This window comes from Tiliqua scincoides, chromosome 1 (assembly GCF_035046505.1).
Source record: "Tiliqua scincoides isolate rTilSci1 chromosome 1, rTilSci1.hap2, whole genome shotgun sequence".
NCBI lineage: Eukaryota > Metazoa > Chordata > Lepidosauria > Squamata > Scincidae > Tiliqua > Tiliqua scincoides.
This window is the reverse complement of record NC_089821.1, coordinates 238,977,770-238,993,055: the sequence shown is the minus strand read 5'-3', so window position 1 is coordinate 238,993,055 and position 15,286 is coordinate 238,977,770.

Genomic DNA, 15,286 nt, shown 5'->3' with positions numbered 1-15,286 from the left:
TTTCCCTTTCACAAATGAGAAGTAGAGAGGACAAAGCAGCAGCAGAAGCCCCCTCCTTGATCAGGAATCAAGACCACCATCACTGCTGTCCATTGCTGCCTCACCCCCAGCTTGTACAGCTTGCCCATTTGCTTCTTGTCTATCTGTTTTGAAATAGCATTGCAGAGGAGGACAGAAGAAGTAAGCAGGGAGACAGGGAAGTGAGGCGGTGCTTATTCCAGATTCCTTGTTCTCCCCCACCCCACCCCCACTGATCTATGGAAAAACAAGAAGGGGTAAAGGAAAAATAGGAGCTAGGTGAGATGGCCAATGGGTGCTGCGTGCCACCTCCAACCATCCACTGCCTGAGGCAGGTCGCTTCACCTTGCCTTAGGGTTGGGGCCAGCCCTGTAGGTCATTCTGTATCGTTCCATTTTTTTACGTAAGGAATACAGGTTCTATCTCAAGTTTTCAACCTTTCCCAGGACTCAGCCAGTCTTCCTTACTAGATGAGACAACCACATTTCTAGGTGGAGTTTCAGATAAACTAATGAGAAACCATTATCACAACCACAATCATTACAATTGTTTCTGTTCTGAAAACAAACTCTTGTTCTTAAGTGAAAGCTGTCATAACACAAAGTTAAAATCCCCCCCATCACAGATGGGATTAACCAGTGGAGCATTTTATTCATTCTCATTCCATCCATCAGCCCCACTATTGAGCCCTGATCTTTCCTCTTACACTTTGGCACATCAGAACTACAACTTTAAGATATACAAATAGCTTTCCATGAGATAGAAGCCACCAGACAGAGCATTTTAACTAGTTTCCGTATGGTCTGCAGCCAGTCCTGAAAATCAGAACTGAGAGATACCCCCAAAATTATTTAATTTAATGCTTTTTTGAGGAAATTTACTTCCTTGGCATTTGTTCCAAGGTTGTCTTCTACTTGAAAAAGCAATCAGATGTTCATGGAATGGAGTTGTTCCCGCATGGAAGATCTCAGACAGGTCCCGCTTCTGTTTCCATCATCTTGCGAAGGTATGCAGGTCTGCCTTTGAGTACATGTGCATAACACTTGACCACATGAGTTTCCTATCCAAAGTTATGTGAACCTAATAGAAACAACTGAAATCATGGTTTTGGAGTGGGGGTGAACCCTTCCAACTGTGTGCAAAAAACAAGTCACAGATGAAGAAACCCATGAAGAATTGCACTTGGATAGCCAACAGAACATAAACAGATCTCAAAACCATGTGATAACGCAATGCTGGTTCTGAGTTCTGAGTAGTGTTGACCTGAGACCTCCAAGCATCTGAAGCAGCATGCCAAATTCTACCCCCTTTACCTACTGATGTATCCACTCCTCCCACTCCCTGGATTGAAAAAGTCAGAGGGCGCTGACACAGAAGAAGTGGAGAAGAGGAGAGCGGTGGCTTGAAGTATTGGGTCTAATCCAGTGGTTCCCAAACTGGTGGGTCATGACCCACCAGGAAAATCAGGGCATTCCCCCTTAAGGGGAATGGCCTTGCAGCAATTGCAGCAACAGCACTGCAGTGATTGCGCTGCCGCTGTGACCAAGGGACATCTTTACATATCTGGGGGGGGTAGTGCTGGCCTTTGGCAGAGTGCAGGGGGCTCGCAGCAGCCTATGTGGGCCTCCCCACTGCTCCAAACAGCTCTCTTCTCAGATCACAACCCAGAAGTGGGTCATGATCTGAGATAATAGCTGTTTGAAGCAGCAAGGAGACCCACAGAGGGGCTGTGACCCTCCAGCACCCTGCAAAAGGCCAGCACCACCCCCCAGTATGTAAAGAAGTCCCTTGGTTGCGGCAGCAGCACAATAGCTGCAGCACCATTGCCTCCTACCCCCGCCAAGACTTACAAGGTTCCCAACTCCCCTGTAGGAGTTTGGGAACCACTGCTCTAGTTCACTACTATCCTCTTCTTCCACACTTCCTCCTCCCATTTCCTTCTTCCCTTTCCAATCCAGAGAGTGGGAGGAGGAAAAAAGCCTGTGTGGAGGCAAACGGACAAACAGAGGGGAGCTCCTCCACCAGTCTGCTACCTGAGGCAACCACCCTGGTTTTGAGTCAGCAGGCTTTGGAAGTACAGCAGTCTGTCTTCTGCTATATATGATCTTCCTAATCCCTAGCAAGGTCACCAGCCAATCTGGTGTGGGGAAAAATACCATCACCACTTTCCCTGGTTCTCCTGCAGTGGTTCGCAACCTTTTTCACTTGCATATCCCTTGGCAGCCCATTTCCATAAATTGCACCCTTCATATTAGCAAAATGTTTGTAATTAATAATACAAGCCCTCATCTCCTCTTTATGAAAGCCCAGACTTCATGTATTTATTACAGTGTTTTCTCTTTTTATCTGTTTGAAGAACAGAAGACTCTGCCTTTGCACTATTTTGCACCAGAAGTGTGCTGAGAAATTCTGGGTGATTGATCACTTTCCATATTATGTTTCAGCTTTTTTACTGTGCTGGTTTTCAATCACTGGTTCATCCATTAATTGATGACCAAAAACTAGCTATTGGTGGGGCTTTCACAGCCAACTAGCTACCTCCCTTCCTGCCTTGCTGGTCCTTGCAAGGCATTCTGGAGCATGACCTGCCTTTTTCTACCAATATTCCATTCTTTTTCAAGTACCCCTAAAGGTCCTGTTGAGTGTCCCTGGGAGTACATGAATACCAGGTTGGGAACCACTGATTTACTGGTATGTTGTTTACAGTGCACTTACTCTGATAGTGCTTACAAAAAGGTGATGAAGACCAGAATTTAAAAAGAATAAAAATGTATCTTATTATCTTTTACTATGTTTTTAATAAATTAGAGACTACAGTTCTTAGGTAACAATTAGTGGTGGGTTATTTTTCAGAATCTGGCCTTGAGTAAAATCAGACAAAACTATAGTCAGACACCCCCCTAAGTTTAATCCCTGACTTATCTGAGGGTCATAGAAAATTCCATGATTGTTGGCTCAAAACCTGCCCTCGACTTATCTGTGGGATTGGCTTATAGGCGAGTGCCTGCGGTAAGTCCCACTGTGTTTAAGCCATTTCTGCCCAGTGTTGCACATATGCAACAGGGACCAAATGTGTACACCTGTGGACCAAGCAAAAATGGGTCTCACAATGAAATGTGTATAGGATTGCACATATGGGCCCTTGCTCTCTAGCTCCGCCTTCCCTTGCCTCAAAGCTTTGGCTTGAGATCTGCAGGTGATCCAAAAGCATCCATTGCATCTGCTTCAGACTAACTCCAAGACAAGGGCATGAGCCAGGGAATGTTACCAGATCAGCAGAGAGAATATTCAGCCCACACCTACCTAGAAGCAACTATGGCAAGAATGATGTTGGCTACATAGGGAGGAGTGCAAATGGCTGACACACTTCAGGAAAGGAGAGGAGGATCTGCAATCCTAGGCACACTTTCCTGAGGAAAGCCATATTTCATGCAGCTGGATTTACTTCTGAGTAAACAAGTATCCTTCTGGTGCTCCTTAAGAAAGGAAACCAGGCACAAAATATTCAGGTATTTTCTTCCAAATTTGGAGTCTCTCTAAGAGGGGGGAAAAAAATTAAGCCTAGACAAAGCAGGTTTTTTTTTGGGGGGGGGGAAGCGGGGAGAAGGAGAGAAGCATGGGTGAAAGGATTCAGCACTCACTCCTGCCTGCTTTTAGTGCACTTCAGAGTCCCTCCCACCCCTATTTGTGGGTGGACACCTAATTCTCGCACACATATCTGGCACTGTCTTACCTGGGTTAGCAGTTAGCAGCTTACCTATTGTAACAGCTGCCACAGGAAGCAGAAGGCATCAATGAGAACTGGACTAATAGCAACAGGGGGGGGATACAAATCAGGACTGCAGGAGGAGCAGAGTTAAAGCTTCTTCCCCATACACCACTGTCCTAATCCATGTTACTTCCCCTGCTCACTGCTATTGACTGAATAAAAACAAAAGCGGTCAGGGCCAAAGATGCATTAAATATGAAATGACCCCCCCCCCCCCGAGTCTCCATGTGTTCATCTGGACTGACTGCTATAGAATTTCAGCTTTGTTCTGTTTTTGCTGCCAAGTAAGAGTAATTCACCTGACAGCCAGCTGGCTTCATACAAGTACCAGAAACCGAAGGGACATCATTAAGATCTGAGCTGTGTCATATGAAAAGCTGTTGACCTTTGCAACCCTGACCGAGGTCAGCTGACTGAGGCCAGACCATAAAATCCCTTTTTCATATACATGCCACCTTTGATACATGAGGAAGGATGTGTTGAAGCAGAGTTTTTTTAGGGTTTTTGTGGGCTCCAAAGCCCATGGCAAATAAGCCCTAATTAAACATGGGACAAGGAGATAAGTGTATTTTATTAGGCTTTCCACACATACCATCAAGTATTTAAAAATGTGTAGGAACAGTGCTATGAAGAGACTTTGGTATCTTGATTTTATGCTCTGTGAGCTGGTTGTTGAGTTCTCCCCCTATGGATTTTTGAATTATCTTCTCAGGTCTGCAGCAAGGCATTCTGGGAGACAAATGGGTAAGGTTGCAATCGTGTGCACATTTTGTCAGACCCCATTGCACTTCCTTCTGAGTAAATAATAGGATTGCACAGCATATCAGTAAATAAAACTGTAACAAGTGTCAGAAAAATTACCCAAGATCATTACTGAGGAAAATAATGGCTACTGGGTAAAAAGTAGTAAATACAGAAGCAAACAGAAAGTGAATTACAGTAATAAACCAGACCTAATTAAAGCCAGTATTTGAAAATAGTTGAGAAAGCAATGAGGCCTGGTAAAGTTACCAAGATGTGTCTTTTCCAGAAGCGGAGCTAGAAGGGGAATGGCGCAGTAAGTACGGCAAGCTCCGCAATGCTGCGTGGAAGCGGCCCCTTCCCCTCGGTGTTGGAGCCATTCGTGGCAACCACAGCACTGTACTATTGCTGCCCTGATTGGCTCCAATGCCAAGGTGGGGGCTGCTTACATGGCGCTTTGTGGAGCATCCCATATCACGCCCCTCCCAGCTTCACTTCTGGTTTTTTCATTTGCTTTTTGGTTTGTAATAATGTTCTGTGAACAAATTCTAATGTTCTATAAAACCCTTATCCTATCTGACAATTATCATGATGATGACACAGCAAATATTACTTTTTGATTTCCTAGAGGGTCAAGACAGATATGTTAGGCATATTATTATGCCTAGGCCTAATTATTATGCCTATTATTATGCCTATATATTATGTTAGGCATGAACAATGAGAAGTTTCAAGAGCACAGCACTATTCAAGTTCTTATTTTATTTGGAAGGAGGAAGTACGAGACAATTATGATGTCTGTAATATTTGCTTTATTTACAAATACAGTATAAGCTGAGTATTGAATGGAGGTAGATAGCATTGTCTGGTCAATCCTTGGAAAATGGGCCTATTGCGAACCTCAGGGCCTAGCATCACGGTTCACTGAAGTATCACGGTTCACTCTTAGTGGTGTCCTCTTACATTTAGCAAGGGGAGAACAAGTGTCCCGCTTCACCCCAGCATGGCATCTTTTCCCTGTGGCTGTTGCTGGTTTCTCTTCTGTATTTTCTTTTTTAAAGATCGTGAGGACTTTGGGAATAGGGAACCATTTCTTGTTTTATTTCTGTGCAAACTGCTTTATAAACCACTCTGTTGAAAAGCAATATATAAATATTCTTAATATAATGTAATAATATTTGAAATTTGACATAGGACAAGTGAGAGAAATAGAGGCAAGAAGAGAGGGGAGTCTACGTATTTGTTACAGTTGTGCCTACTTAAGTTTTAGTTGTAATAGGTACTGGGGACTAATGAGGAATTGTAAAGACCACACAAAAAATTGTGGGGTTTGAGGAAGGATTTGAAGGAAGTAAGAATGGCGATAGCATGCCAGGGTTGTGGAAAGCAGTTCCAGACATCAGAAGCAGCCAGAGAGAAAGGGCAGAGTCATTTCAGGGGACAGGAGACATTTGGACAGCTGAGAGTGGCCAAGTTAGAGGAGCAAAGGTCATGGGCAGGCATGTATCAGGATATAAGGAAAGATAAGGGAACAAAGTCATGGAAGATTTTGGAGGTCAGAAGTTTGTGCCAGTTCTGGGAGTGGACAGGAAGCCAGTGCTGGAATTTAAGGAGTCAAGTTATGTGATTAAAGCAAGGAGAATGGGGAATGATTTTGGCAGCAGACACATGGTGCCAAAAAATGCGAGTGCCTTTATCGCTGTACAACTTTATGCTATTCAGTGGGGAGAGACTTTCACAGACTGGAAACGCAGTCATTTTACTTGCTGAAGTTTCTGGCATCTACTAAAGGCAAAAGAATCATACCAGAAAAGAGTGGCAACCCTGCTGAAATAGAATTCCCAAGGATTCTTGAGTTGTAGTCTGCATTTCTCTAAACGGAAGTCAAGTAGGCACAAGCAGAGACATGTACAGTGCAAATGTAACACGAATGCTATTTTCAGGGTTTTTTCCTGACCATTTGCAAGCCTAATGCCTTGAAAGTACAGCAGTCATCATCATCCACGTGGCAGCACCGTCCAGAGGGCCCTTGCTGCAGGAGGAGTCGCAAATGATTCTATAGGCATTCTGGAACCATGAGAGCTCTTGCCCTTAAGAAAATCTCAAGATAGCAAAAGAGAGAAATTGGCAAAGGAGATCTATTTGGAAACTAAGGAGGAAATTTACCTACAATAAGAAGTAATAAAAGTCAGGATTTCTGTACCCTGGAAAATGTAAGAAAGGGTTTAACAAGATTTATGACTGGGAAGGAACTGCTTAGTGCCCCTTTCATCCACTCACACCCCTACAATCATTTGATGCCATTGACCCCAAGGAAGGCTTCAACACTGAGGCTGAAATGCTCTGGGAAACTCCAATAAAATGAGGGCTGTGGGGTTACGGCCATCAAGGCTGAGAGGTGGGCTGCCGCTCTCAGTTTGGCGAAGGCACTGTCGTTTCCACGAGCAACATGAAGCATTCCTGCAAACCCAAACTGACAGTTTCCGGCTCTCAGGGCAATTTAGTCAAATGATAGTCCTCTACATGAGGCTGGAAAGTATTTCACAACTGCACAAGGGTGGCACTCCCTCTGCACGCTCCAGGCTGAAGAGGTTATTTTACAAGCACCACACCCCATTTCTGAGGCACAGGTCCCGTCAGCTTCACAGGCCACCCCTTTCCTTCCACTCATCACTGCCTTTTTCCTCTGCTCCTTCCTTCCCCCCCACTCCACCCACCCTCTTTTCTAGTTGCAACTGAATAGACTCCCAGCTTGTTTCACACAGAAGACATTTCTCTCCTGTTTCCCTCACCCTTCAGCCACTTCCCGGCCCCCCCCCCTCCCTGTGGGGCCTTCATTCTTAACCAGAAATCAGAGTGCAATTTTGAACTATCAGGTTCACAGTGATAATTATGCTCACATCTCTCTCTCTCTCTCTCTCTCTCTCTCTCTCTCTCTCTCTCACACACACACACACACACACACACACACACACACACACACCAGAAGGCACTTTTGCTCCAGACACTTAACTTGGAAGCAAGGTCTATTGAACTCAGTGGAGCTTAATTTTTAGGAAAAATGCCTCCATTCTAGCTGCATAAGACATCAATGAAAGCTTTTTCTAGATCAGTGTTCTTTGACCTTGGGATTGGGACCCCAATGGGGTTGCAAAGCCTCAGTTTTGGGGTTGCAGCAACTTAGGGGAATGAAAAGGGTTGAAGACCACTGGAATAGAGCACCACCAGATAAAGGGGGAGGCATCCAGTGTACTCCTTCAGGCACCAAGAGATTATGTCCCAGACCTGTTCAGGTTCTTAGCAACTGTGCTAAAACAGCTTTCACAAGTGCCAGATTTCATGGTAATTTTCTCTGCTCTCTCTAATACGAATATTTGGTTTCAATGAACACGGCTAGGAGGGCAATACAGGGTTGGGGAGTGGGTGGTGATGGGGGTGGGCAGATAGGGTCCTGGGAGGGGGGCGGGATCAACAGTGGGGTCCCCATTCATTCATTCATTCATTCATTCATTCATTTGGGTCATGGCATGAAAAAGGATGAAGACCACTGTTCTAGACCGGAGTGTCCAAACTTTTTGGCAGGAGGGCCACATCATCTCTCTGACACTGTGTCAGGGGCCAGGAAAAAAAAGAGTTGATTTACATTTTAAATTTGAATAAATTTACATAAATGAATACATTAGTGATGGAACTTATATGAATGAATGAAGGTCTTGCAATAGCTCATGGCCTATAAAAGGCCTTACACAAAGCAGGGCCAACCTTTCCTTTGCTGCCACTGCTGCAGCGCAGACATGAAACAGCAAGCAGTGGAGGGAGCCCTCGTCCCACAGCTCACACGAGAGGTTGAACAGTTGGATGTCAGTCACACTGACAGCAGTTGCATCAGGCCAGTGTGGGCTCCAGCAAGTCTCCAGAGAGCCAGAGCTTATTGGAGACTGTGGGCTCCCAGCTGGCCAGATTGGGAGTCCTCGAGGGCCACAAGTGGCCCCTGGGCTGGGGTTTGGGCACCCCTGGCATAGAAGAAAATATTTCAACCGGTGCAACTTGTCATCTCACAGATGACAAGCTGAACCTACTGAAATTCCCTCTTCCTACACAATTTTTAAAAGTCCAGGAGTCCTAACGCTGAAAGGTTGGCCACCCCTGGCGTAAACATGCTTAGGATCACATTGTGTAAAGTACTTAACATTGGCTGGATTGTACCTGAAGTGTGTATCTTAAACCTACTTTTTCCCTGTTACAATCCAGTTAAGACTTACTGAGTTCAGCAGGGTTTTACCCCCCCCCCCCAAACAAAGCATGGCAGTTGTAGCAACAGCAGGTCTATCAGACAGACAAAAGAAAATTTTTCTTTACTCAGTGTGTGGTTGGTCAGTGGAACTCCTTGCCACAGGATGTGATGATGGCATCTGGCGTAGATGCCTTTAAAAGGGGATTGGACAAATTTCTGGACGAAAGATCCATTACGGGTTACAAGCCATGATGTGTATGTGCAACCTCCTGAGTTTAGAAATGGGTTATGTCAGATGCAAGGGAGGGCACCAGGATGCAGGTCTCTTGTTATCAGGTGTGCTCCCTGGGGTATTTGGTGGGGCCACTGTGAGATACAGGAAGCTGGACTAGATGGGCCTATGGCCTGATCCAGTGGGGCTGTTCTTATGTTCATACGGTTGGGGTGGGAATTTCCATCAGCTCCATCCTGCCCTCCCTCCTCAAGTCTTGCCTTGGTTTTACGTTTTTATTTTTGTTCTAAGCTGCTTTTTAAATCTTACAGTTCAGTCTATGCCTATCTTCTCAGAAGTAAGTCACATTATAGTCAATGGGGCTTACTTGCAGGTAAGTGTACATTGGATTGCAGACTTACAGCCCAATTCTATCCACACTTTCCTGGGAGTAAGCGCCATTGACTTTAATGAGACTTACTTCTGAGTAGACATGCATAGGATTAGGCTGTTAGTAAGCTTTCTTGAGTGCCAGTGTGAGTAGAAAGGTGGGGTATACTGTACTTATTTTGAATGAATTGGCTCAGGGTGACCAGATACAATGGAGGATAGAGTCCCTGTACCTTTAACCATTTTATAGAACAGTGGTTCTAACTTCTAACACATTTAGCACCAGGACCCACTTTTTAGAATGAGAATCTGTCAGGACCCACAGGAAGTAATGTCATAACCAGAATTAATGACATAAGTGACGTCATCAAGCAGGAAAATTTTTAACAATCCGAGGCTGCAATCCTTTCCACACTTACCAAGGAGTAAGTCCCATTTACTATCATTGTTAAAAGAATATACATAGTAGCTTGTTAAAAGTACAGGTCTGTAACATTTCTCCAAATGAAGTCACACACCATGGTAGCATCAAGTCTAATATATTAAAAATAAAATATTGAAATGAATGGGAACCCAACTGAAATTGGCTTGCAACCTGCCTAGTGGCGCCCGACCCACAGTTTGAGAAACACTGGTTATAGAAGAAGGAATTTAGGCAGGTGCAGCTGAACTTGGAAGGCTTTAAAAAGCTGCACATGCCAGAATTTCCTCTTACCATGCATTCCCCAATAAATACAGCCGACAACAGGTATGGGATTAAATGGGCCACTTTATTAACTTACAACAAGCGCAACAAGGCAAAATAGGAAACAATACCCAAACTAAGTGCGGGGTTCTAAATGGGGGAAACGGCCTAGCTGTCTACGTCCCCCAGTCTCATAGGGCGTCCACCCAACTCCAGGAGTAGCTAAATTGTTATTAAGCCCGCCTTTCACTGTCGCCCAAAGAGGGTAAGCCAGCCAAACTACTCTGCCTTCAGGTCACCCCTGCAAGGCCCCAAAGTTCAGACCAGGGGCTAGCCAGCCTGCCTCCCCGAGCCAGTCAAGCATCCAGAGAGCGGTTCTGGTTCACCCCTGCCCTTGCTGGCTTAGATTGGATGCCGAGAAGGTCTTCTGGCTACCCACCCCACACTAAATGCAGAGCGCACAGCTCACTCCCGAGAGGCTACCCTCTGCCTCTGTGACGGGAGCTTGCAAGCGCAGATCCCCGCGCCTCAAGCCCCGTCGTGGGGCAGCCTCTCTCCGCTCCCAGAAAAGCGACCTGCCCGGTCGCTTCCAGGAACGGAACTGAGCAGGGTCTAGCGCCTGTGCGCTAGATCAGGCTCAGTCGTCCCACCCCCCAAGGCCAGCCAGCCAATCAGCTGGCAGCAAAGCCCTGCTCCCAGCTGATAGGGGGATCAGCCTGGCAATCATTGCTAGTGTGCCCATACAGGCACGCTAGCTGCCTTTCTATTTAATGGTTAAAGGTAGAGGCACTCTGTCCTCCATTGTATCTAGTCACCCGGAATGAGCTATTAAAAAAATCATGGGGGTACAACTCAAGAACTGCACCTCTTGAAGCTCATAAAAACTGAAGAACGAAATTAGTTGCGTTCATTTTTATCATTCATTTCTTGTGTGCATATTGTCATATCATTTTCAAGATCAGTGACTGCAAATATACGTTTTCAGGAAAGTGAAAGTTGTATCTGACCGTTTGTTGTACTGATTGCCTTGTGGTTTGCACTGATGTGTGTTGCAATGTACATTGTGTAATGTTATGTAATAAATTAACAGAAAGTTCTTGGGCTGGCAGGAGTGTTACTCAATATACATTTGGTAAAAAGTATATAATAAATATATTGGCCTTGAAGCTGCCAGAAAGGGCAAGAGACTTTTTGCTTTTTCCTCTGTGGTGCATGCTTCAGCTTTGACAGGGCAAGGTGGTTTCTGTTCCTATATAGTTTGACATTTAATAGAGTATGTTATATTAACATGTTTAAGGTTGCAGTCTTACTCTTCTGAGTAAGTTCCATTAAACTCCATGGGATTTAACAAAATATAGAAATGATCAAGCTCTCCATGTGCTGAAAGGCCACCCAAAGTCCAAGACCCTGCCCACCAAGAACTTGCAGTCAGGGGAGGCAAAGCCTCACCTATCCTACTTTTTACTATGGGAGAAACTGCCTTGTTGAGCTCCACAACATGTTCTTCAGACTGGGCCATTCTGATGGCCTTGTGTTCCCCAGTGGGTGGGCTACTCCTGAGTAATCATGCATGTGTGGCTCTAATTCACTTTTCAAAGTGCTTCAATACATTTTTCTTGTCAGCTTTGGGTGAGGGGACACTTCCTTCTTTAGAGTTTGTTGGTTCCTGCATTTATCAGATCAGGATTATTCTAGTAGTTAGTGTTCGAGCATTCCCCTCAGCCTGCCCTTCAGAGAAGACTGAGGCACATTCACCTATGTGTGAGTAAATGTGCATGTGCTGCTTTGTTTTGGCTTCCACAGTGCTCAATAAATTTTCCTTCTCAGCTATCAACTTGTCAATTTGGTGACCCACCAAAAATTGGGTCGCAGCCCACTTGTGGGTCCCAACCCACAATTTGAGAACCACTGGTATAAAGTAGTATTCCAAATGTACTCTACCATAGATTTATATAGAAACATTATAATATAAGCAGTCCTATTCTTGATGCCTTCCTAATAATCCGTAGCATGGAATAATTTGCCTCTATCTACATGCCTGGAGTACTTTCAGGAACTCTAGAAGGTTAGTGAGGCAGGATTTATCTTACTGGGAACCATTCTGATCCTCCTTCAGCAATGCTATACTCTTCATAATTTTATCTGTAATTATGATTTCCAATAGCTACACTAAGAACAGACATTAAGGCTGCAATCCTAGCCACACTTTCCTGAGAGTAAGCACCATTTAACGAAATAGGACTTACTTCTGAGTAGACCTGGTTAGGCTTGTGCCCTAAGCTGACTAGCCTGTAAGTCCTGGATTCCACCCCCCCCCCCCTTTTTAAATATTGCCAGTTTTCCAACCTTGTTTCACAGAGGCTGATTTACATTTTTTAAATTTTTTTATTTCTTATTTTTGTTTGTTAGAAGATCAACTCAAATTTCACATTTGATTTCCTTGGGTGGATACCATCTGGACCCCATGATTTGTTAATTTTTTCGTCACTATGCTCGAGAACAGGGTGGTCCAACATGGAGGCCACCTGTGGCCTTGAGGTCTGTTTTGGCAGCCCTTGAAAAGCCCTGCCACACCCACTGCTTCCACCTGCTTCTCCTACTGCTGCCTCCTTTGGTGGCTCAGAACCTGGAAGAAATTAGTGGTGACATCATCACATCACCACCAATTACTTCCTTGTCTGCATGCTCAGGGGGATGATGCCAGGGTCTTGCAGTCCCCTTGTTAAAAGTTGGACCGCTCTGCTCTATAACCTCCTCCCTTGTCATTTCTGTTTGACTCAGTTCTTCAGGTCCTTCCTGGAAAGAATCAGATCAGACACAGGTATCTTGCCCTGTGTGTTCTGAAGTGAAGGCAGATGCACGGAATTCATTCACCTTCTCTGCAACTTCCTTTTTGTTTTCTCAGCTAACAGTCCAACTGTCTCCCGTGCGAAAGGGTGGGGGAATGGGAATGAATTTGCAAACTGACTTGAAAAAACCAGTGTTGCCTGCTTCTATGCCTGTGTGAATAGTTTGTTCTGCAGATATCAACCAGTAAATCTTTTCACAACATGGTGATAACTATCAATACTATCTGTGCAGCACTATCTGCACTATCTGTGCAGCAAGTTGCTCTTAAAGACAGTCATAGGAGCCAGCTGAAATGCTGGAACACTTAGGGAGGAATACTAAGGAATATGGGGGGTCAATGAGCAATTTTCACAATGGAGAGAGATGAAAAGCGGTGTGCCCCAAGGATCTGTCCTGGGACCGGTGCTCTTCAACCTTTTCATAAATGACCTGGAGACAGGGTTGAGCAGTGAGGTGGCTAAGTTTGCAGACGACACCAAACTTTTCCGAGTGGTCAAGACCAGAAGTGATTGTGAGGAGCTCCAGAAGATCTCTCTAAACTGGCAGAATGGGCAGCAAAATGGCCGATGCGTTTCAATGTCAGTAAGTGTAAAGTCATGCACATTGGGGCAAAAAATCAAAACTTCACATATAGGCTAATGGGTTCTGAGCTGTCTGTGACAGATCAGGAGAGAGATCTTGGGGTGGTGGTGGACAAGTCGATGAAATTGTCAACCCAATGTGCAGCAGCAGTAAAGAAGGCCAATTCTATGCTTGGGATCATTAGAAAAGGTATTGAGAACAAAACAGCTAATATTATAATGCTGTTGTACAAATCGATGGTAAGACCACACCTGGTGTATTGTGTCCAGTTCTGGTCGCCGCATCTCAAAAAGGATATAGTGGAAATGAAAAAGGTTCAAAAGAGGGCAACTAAGATGATTACTGGACTGGGGCACCTTCCTTATGAGGAAAGGCTATGGCGTTTGGGCATCTAGCCTGGATGCCTTTAAAAGGGGATTGGACAAGTTTCTGGAGGAAAAATCCATTACGGGTTACAAGCCATGATGTGTATGTGCAACCTCCTGAGTTAATGGGCTATGTCAGATGCAAAGGAGGGCACCAGGATGCAGGTCTCTTGTTAACTGGTGTGCTCCCTGGGGCATTTGGTGGGCCGCTGTGAGATACAGGAAGCTGGACTAGATGGGCCTATGGCCTGATCCAGTGGGGCTGTTCTTATGTTCTTAATAGATTTTATTGAGGAGAGAAAAAGTCTTGAAAGTATAAATACTGAAGACTGGAATGTATGTGAGATGCTCTCTGATCATAAGTTTACATCATACCTCAGAAGATTATTGAAGCTGTTACGAAACAACTTTTCTCTGTTCCATGGTTCTGGTCTGACCACAGTTAGGAAAGACTGTGGTAAAAGACAGCACATTGTAACTCCAACAGGTGCTGTAACGGAAAATAGGGTTCCAAGCAGAACAAGGCAATAACTGGAAGGCCTGAGGAAAAAAGGAAATTTGGCAGTTTATTGGCAAATAGTGACTAAGAAGAGATGCTAAATAAGGGATTCTCAAATGTTCTGTTCACTTGAGCTGTTTACACTCCTAACTGGAGTCATGCGGAGCCCCTGCTGGTACTTGCACAAAGTGTCTGGGAGCCCCAGAGCACCAGCACAATTGCAGAGTGGTGCAGTGCTAAGCTGATGGTGGCCACTGATGGTGTGCTCATGGAGTCCCTGAAGGGTTCTCAGGGAGCCCCAGGGCTCCTACGAGCACACTTTGAGAAATGCTAAATGTCTATGATCAGAGGGATCAACATAGGTTAGTTACATTCATGGTGGCCAAGTCCCTATCTGCCCACTTGCATTCTGAATCAACTTGTTAACTGGAATATCTTCAAAGACAGCCCCACACATAAGCCATACATACAATCTAAACTAGACTATTAAAGCATAGACACAATGCAGACTCTTCTTAGGAGCCCATTGCCAACCCTGCTCTACTCTACTCTACTCTACTCTAGGAGGTCAATGGTGCATTGATCTGATTCACACCTCTTGATGTATGCTTATAATTGACTTCAGTGCAATTATGGTAGAACACATTGCAAAAGTAGGGGGGGGTTGTTTTTTTAGTGGGGGTGCCCCAGTTTATTTGAAAATATGCAGATCTCTAAGTAGATGGTCATATGAGGCCCTCGCAGGTCACAGTTGCATCACCTGTGTAATAGTAATTACCTATTTCCATAGTCTATATATAATACACATAAAAAGGCAACTTTCTACTCATTGCCTTGCTGTAGTCAGGGCTGGTATTATCATAAGGCTGGCCCGGCAGCCACTTAGCAGACCTCACCGCAGCACAGTACTGACCTTTGAGAGGGACAATTTTATACAGATTA